A 7,261-nucleotide genomic window follows, 5' to 3' on the forward strand; every position below is an offset into this window, starting at 1 on the left:
GGATTTATTTGATGCAAACACCACTGAGTGGTTGTTTTCCTAATTGCTCAATAAGGAGTTGGAATGAAAATGCTTGGTGGTTGTCAGAAGTCTCACGTTGGAAACTTGACCTGTAATAAGAATTTTAATGCTGGGGAAAGCCGAGTAGAAACCCAATCCCTGACCTTGGCCAAAATAATAATTTTTTTAAAAAGCCAAAGGCATCCCCAGGAGAACAATGGAGCTTAGTGGTGCCACAAAAAATTTGAAGAAGGCAGAGGTGGAATCACTGTCATGTCCCAATTTAATCTGTTAGGGAAGCAGGAGCCCAGGAGAGCCCAGGAGAGGCACCATTTTAAAATCAACACCAACTTAAAACTGGCAAGGCACATTCCTTACCAGTCACACCCATGGTCCTGAGATGCTTACAGCTAAAGAAGCAGCTTAGTGATGCGTACAAGGACACACTCCTACAACAACAAAAAGTCCAGATGTCCCAATACCCATATATGGTTTCAAGATAATTTACTTACGCTTTGATGTAGTTACACATTAAAATGTCAAGGATAGTTTTCTTTAAATCAATAGAATAATTTCATCATGCTGTCAGCCCACCTGTATGTGGGCACAACTTAGTTTAGTCTCTACATAGACAAGATCCCCATTTAAAAATAAAGATGGTACATTCCTCTGCCTGCTTCCTGAGAACACCCTACTGTGTAATGGAGTAGTTTCTAATAAACTTGAATTCTTTCTTGCATGAGATACGAGAATCCTCTTTTGAGGTCTGGATTGGAACCCTTTTCCAGCAACAAATCCATTGCCCGGTCTCAGGTACATCTTTATCCAGAGCATGAGAATGGATTAATACGGGGACTGAGGAACCTGCAGTCCTACCCCAGTATATGCTGACTCTCCATTCTCTGTTGTAATGCAATCCTAAGGGGTCTAGACCATCTAGACTAGGAGTTGGCAAATTGTCACCTGTGGGAAAACCCTGGTCATAGCTTGTTTTCTTATGGTCTGTGGGCTAAACATTATTTTTACTTTTATCAAATTTTAAAGGTTGTAAATAACAAAAAAGTACAAAGAATATGTAACAAAGAATGTATGTGGCTTGCAAAGCCTCAAATACTTACTATCTGGTCTTTTACGGAAAAGGTTTTGCCAGCTCCTTATCTGGACATTCTGCTGAGCACCGCGTTGGTCTGCTGTATCGATGTCAGCATGCTAATTGGAGCAAATAAGCAAGAAGCGGCAAGTACACTGCGGGCCTTAGTAAGACACGTGCGCTCCAGAGGGTAGAAGATAAACCTTGACATTCAGGAGCCCAGATCTTCAGTGGGTTTTGTGGTTTAGTCAGTCATGATGAAACATCTCACTTAAAAAAAAAAAGAACTCACACTTACCACTTAAAAGGAAGCATGACATTTGGAAGGTTTCTTCAGGCCGTAGAGGCATCAAATTCAGTAAACGCTATTCTCTCCCATTAACAAAAGCTTCTATCTCTGAGTAAGTCACAGAAGAGGAAAGGGTTCTACAGAAAGCCCAGGCAGTGGTGCAAGCAACCCTTCCAATTGTATCATCCGGTTCAATGGACCTTACGCCAGGAGTGGAGTCAGTGATGGAAAAAGACTCTGTGTGGAGTTTTTGGCAAGTCCCAATGGAAGAATCACGATGAACACCTCTAGGGTTCTGAAGCGAGTCCATGCTGTCTACTACAAAGGAATATATGCCATTCAAAAGCAGATCTCACTGTGCTACTAGATCCCAGGAGAAACAAAACATCTCATCATAAGACAACTGCGACTTAGATGCCTGTTAGACACTGGGTCCCACCAAGTTATAAAGTTGCGTGGGCCCAGCAACAACTAATATAGGAGTGAGCAGATATATGGGACCAGGCGTGAGCAGAGCCAGCCAGAGCCCTGCGTCACCCACCTGTGGTGCACTGGTACTTCCCTGTCAGCTCACATTCATGGTTTCAGGAGGAAAGTCCCTAAGGCCAAGCGATGGAGGAGAAAAGATCAAGTGTGATGCATGAATGACCAGCTCGGCATGTGGGATGAACAGAAAATGGTCTGCTACTATACTGCACCCCACTCAGGTGTCCCTGCCAGAAGTGGTGAGGAAAAATACTCCCAGTGGGTGGAGCCTTGGGCGCTACACCTGGTCACCCATTTTATGTATTGACCTCAAATTTGAATACACAGAGGCATGGGCAGTGAGGAGTGGACTTTTGTTGGTCAAGAACAAAAACGAAAAAGATTGAAGGATTGATGAGATAGGGTGCTGTTGAGGCCCGGGGATGAGGTATGTGGGCAGACTTGTGTGGGCACAACATGTGAGGATGTTTGCACGGCACGTTCGTGCCCTCCAGAAACCATCCGCCATGGGAGAGGCACTGTGCTAGTCGCTTGGGCTGCCATTGCAAAATAGCACAGATGGGGTGTCTTTAACAACGGAAGTTACTTTCTCGCAGCTGTGGAGGCTGGGAGTCTACAGTCAAGGTGGCACCAAGTTAGATTTCTCCTGAGGCCTCTCTTTTTGGCTTGCAGACAGCCACCGTTTCACTGTTTCCTCACCCAGCCTTTCCTGTGTGTGCACATCCCTGGTGCATCTCCTTCTTCTTATAAGGACATCAGTCATACTGGATTCGTGTCCTACCCTTATAACCTCATTTAATCTTAATTACCTCTTTAATTACCCTATCTTCAAATACAGTCACTTTGGAGGTTAAGGCTTCAACCCATCAATTTGAAAGAGGAGGGACAAAATGTAGTCTGTAAGAGGCACCATGGCACAGATAAACAGATTGACTCAGCCAGCTCTGATCAGCCACCTCAATTCTGGCACAAGGAGCTCACAAAGCAGCTAAGGTAATAGAGAAGGAGCTTGTGCCTGGACCCAACAGCAGGGGCTCCCTTTTATCACAGCTGATCTAGGTATGGCTGGTGGTGCGTGTCCAACCCATCAGCACCAGAGGCCAACAATGCTGCAGAGACCTGCCTGGCCCAAGTGTATGCCCCCTCCCAGGGAACGAGTGCCACCTATGACTGGCTTCTGCATGGGTATAGTAGGTCCAGCCCCCTTTCTTCAATTTGGGGTAACTCTGGTGGAACATTCTGGTTATGGAGCCCCTATGGAAGCAACTGAGATCTCAGTCATACCAACATCACAGGTCAACTTCTCGCCCAGTTCTGCCATCCTCCCTTCCTTACATCTGTATCTCCCAGGAACACTCCCAAATAAACTTCTGCACCCAGCTCTCAGAGTCTGCTTTCAAAGTACCTATGATTAGAAAGCAACCTTTCCTAAAACTGATCAGAGAGTGAGCCTGCATTCAGAATAGCCCTTTCCCCACTGTAGAACACTGGTGCCCCTCGCCTACTTTAAATATTTCTGTAGCTCATTATCCTAGTTGAAATACACACCTGGCATTCTACAAAACTAATCAAAGTATTGTCTCAAAAGACTATGATTAATCAAGGCCCATTGAGCCATAGGGCCTCCAGTCTTTCCCTATCTAAGAGATACTTCTGCTAATGGTGAAGCTTGGTGTTAAAAATAACGTTTAGACCTTGTGATATTCTGAATGTAGAACAGCTAAAGCCATTTAGATTTGTGTCATTTGTTCTCATAAATGTGAATAGAATGCTTTGTGGGACTACCAAATTCTTTAAGACACGTTATATAAAAAGTGCAGATAATCTTAAGAGGTTCCTTTTAGAGTTGGTGTGTTTCATTTAATAAACCTGTTTTATCAAATCACACAACATTTATTTGTCATTCAGTCATTCTTTTATTTCATCATATAGAATATTGCATATTTGTCTTATTTGTAACCAAGAAATGAACTTTCTAACACTTATGAAAACATTTAGATGTTAACTTACACAAACACACAGCAATAGATAGATTTTTCCTTATTCTCTTAAGATGTATGTGGAAAATAAAGTCCAAAGATCAATAGAAAAACTAATACCCTCCTACCCGCCCATGTTTCCAAGCAATTAATAAATAAAAGAGGAAGCAAAGGGACAACAAAAATACATAATGACATCCCTTCACACGGGACTGGGGAGAAGCACCAGCTCCCCTCCGACAAGATACCCACGTCTTCCAGATTATCTGGGTAGATCCCAAATTCCAATACCCTGATCTGCCATCCTCAGATCACATAGGACTGGTAGATACCTTGTTCTCTCTGGGGAAAGGGTATGGGAGACAGAGTCCCAGCAACCACACACCTTCTTACACCGCCTACCATGACTTCAGAGCACAGAGGCTGTGGTGCCCTCAGCTTCCTGACCAGGTGCTCCTGGCTGGCCCTCCCCCAGCAGTTCCCAGCAGACCTGGTTCCTGGAAGTGATGCTTTTGCTTTTCTTCCAGGTCTATTTTTGCCCAGAGTTGCCAATTCCCCACCACAAGTCTCCGTTCTTTTCCCCCAAGGACCTTCACTGGTTTTCCTAAAGGGGGTTTCCCCTGCCCAATCCTGCTGTCTTTGAGTCACAGCCGGCATCCTTGCCAGGGGGCCACCAGCCCAGTCTGCTAACTGACAAACAATCCTGTTTCTGCATCTAAGGAAAAGCGCCTCATGTGATCATCAGAGCTTGAGCCAGAGGACACATATGGGGGACGCTCAGACCAAGGGCCAAAGGCAACAGGCCCCAAGTGCGGGGAGAGATGTGACGTCATCGACAGTCACTGCTGCTCCAGGCACCCACCTGGGAGAGCATGCCCTATGAGTGACCAAGAGGTTCCATTCCTCTGAATATAGCAAAATTAAGAACCTTAGCCTTGAAGAGGTCAGGAGGCTTAAAGGGACATTTCTGAAGTTGGGGTCTTTGCACTTTTTTGCACAAGTTATACAAGTAGTTGAGCATTAGACGTCTTGCTCTTAAACCTTGTGTGTTCTCCACCCAAAGGTCTGAAGCCTGGTAAAACTCTAGAAAACATGCACACCATTGTGCTAGTCATGTCTCCAATTAGCCCCTATCCACAGAGCAACACTTTAGCTCAGCGGCTGCAGAGGCATGCTCTCTTCTTATTTTATCTCTAATGCTTAGGTCGCTGCTGGCACCTAATACATATTAAATAAATATTGATGGCATGAGTGATCATTCTGACTTGCAAGGGCATGTACTGAACTTTTTACACCATCAAACACAGTAAGCCCTTGATTTTTATGTCTTCTGCTCTAATTTCTCAGAGCTTGCAAAGACTTCCTTGCAGGGCATCATTGCCACCTGAGCAAGACAGGAAGGCTCCCCTCATCCCATTCACCTGTTCTCCTTTGATCCTATACTCCCGTGTTCTCCAATGGATCAAATTGGTGACCTTCTTCTGATCACAGACAAGTACAGTGGGATTGGAAAGTGTCATGTTTTGGAAGGTGAACCTGTTTCTATAAGGATCCTGAAAAGACCAAGGTGTATTTATTACCCTCAATTTCTTTCCCTGACTTGCTCTTCTGTCTCTGATGGGCCAGGCTTGGAATATCTCCAAGAGCAGCTGTCAGCAGGTCTTTTGCCCCAGGAAAAAGTTTCAGCTCCATATTACTCAAGTTGTGTCTTTAAAGATGTTGGTCATGAGCCACTTCACTCTCTCTCACCTGCCTGTGAAAGATGGATTGGATGCCTTCTGACATGTTACATCCGCAGTTGATCTCCCAGCGGGATTAGGAATTTACGGAGAGATTCAACCCAGGAGTTTATGATCCGGCTGGGAGGGAAAATCTCCTCCACAAACGTCTTCACTAATTGTTTGTATCTTTCCCATTTCAACCTTCCCACTTCCTAAAGACGCTCATGAAATAGAAGCACAATTTTAGACTGAGTCCCCATTCTGTCTACTGTAATGCTCTCTGGATCCCTTGCTCCATATATGTATAATCCTATTTATAACTAAGGAGTTCTGTCATAAGCTAAACTCCTGCATTTCCTCAGGAAGTGCTGGCTTCATAAACGCCCCTCAAGCAAGGAAAATACATCTTCCAGGAATGGCAGGGATCACAAGAAGACTGGAGTGTCAGCTCTCACTGGACCTTCTCAATCACTGCATGTCCAACCCGTCAGCACCAGAGGCCAGCAATGATGCAGAGACCTGCCTGGTCCAAGTGTATGCCCCCTCCCATGGGACGAGTGTCATCAATGACTGGCTTCTACATGGGTATGTAGATCCAGCCTCTTTTCTTCAATTTGGAATAACTCTGACAGAGTTAGAGTTGAGCTATTAAACAGTATTTGTGTTTAACAAAAAGGTTTGTTAAACAAAACCTTGGGTGGTTAAACTATCTTTTTGCTCAGTCTTTCTCATCTTACAATAATTAAATAGTTCCTCCCACATCTGCAGCAAAGTCAAATATAGCAGTTTCACTAGGTGAAAAAAGACCAGACTTGACTTGGATGAGAATTGTCCCTTCCCACCCATGAGGATGGTCCAGCAGCGAGCGTCAGCTCGAGGGATCCCAAGTCCTCCCACTGCTGAGATAAGAGCAATTATTTCTTACAAAACTGCCATCCCTTCTCTCTCCAGAACACTTTCTCTGTTATCAAGTTGAACAAAGCCAGGAAAAAGTAAGCCAGTCAAATGTTTACTTGCTTGGTGAGTGTTGGTAAAATGTTGGCCTTTGCGTGTTTCTGAACGAGACGTGCACTCCCCGGCCCAGCCGGCCCCGGGCTACAATCAGAACCAAGGAGCAGGTGATAGCTCTTAAACAACAGCCACTCCCAGGTTTTCAGCCCAGTGTTTGTTCACTTATCCCAGACGCTTGACTCACACGGGACCGTGTTTATGCTGAGTCTGTCCCAGGGTCACCTTGGCTGAGTAGTATCCATTGGTGCAGGTCCCACAGCAAGAGACCAAGTCCTGATGCCAAGAGAGAGGGGGTGTTTGCTAATGGGAAGAAGAGGAGGAAGCAAAAAAGAGAGGCTCCAAGTCAAATAAGTTGCCAGGCTGCTGAGCTGATTTGAGCTTGTTTCTACTTGTGGAAAACTAAAATCAATCTCTAGTCCGGTTGAAAGAATCTTCAGACTGTCTGAAAACCATAGACAGCTGCATGGATTTACAGACATCTCTGCAGATTGGAGTGCAGCAGAGCAGGGAGTAAGTGGGTTAAGATACGAGCCAGCTTAGAGCTTCACTCAGTGGAAACTGGAGCCCCGTTTTTCCAGGGAGGCAAAAAATGAATAACAATAATTGTGATGATGATGATACATTAAGTAAACCTCCTTGGAGCTGTTTGCTGGCTTCTGCTGGTGCCTACGCTTCGTGCCTCCCT

This window comes from Aotus nancymaae, unplaced genomic scaffold, assembly GCF_030222135.1.
Source record: "Aotus nancymaae isolate 86718 unplaced genomic scaffold, 86718_ANA_hifiasm-v0.15.2.pri h1tg000022l_1, whole genome shotgun sequence".
NCBI classification, from domain to species: domain Eukaryota; kingdom Metazoa; phylum Chordata; class Mammalia; order Primates; family Aotidae; genus Aotus; species Aotus nancymaae.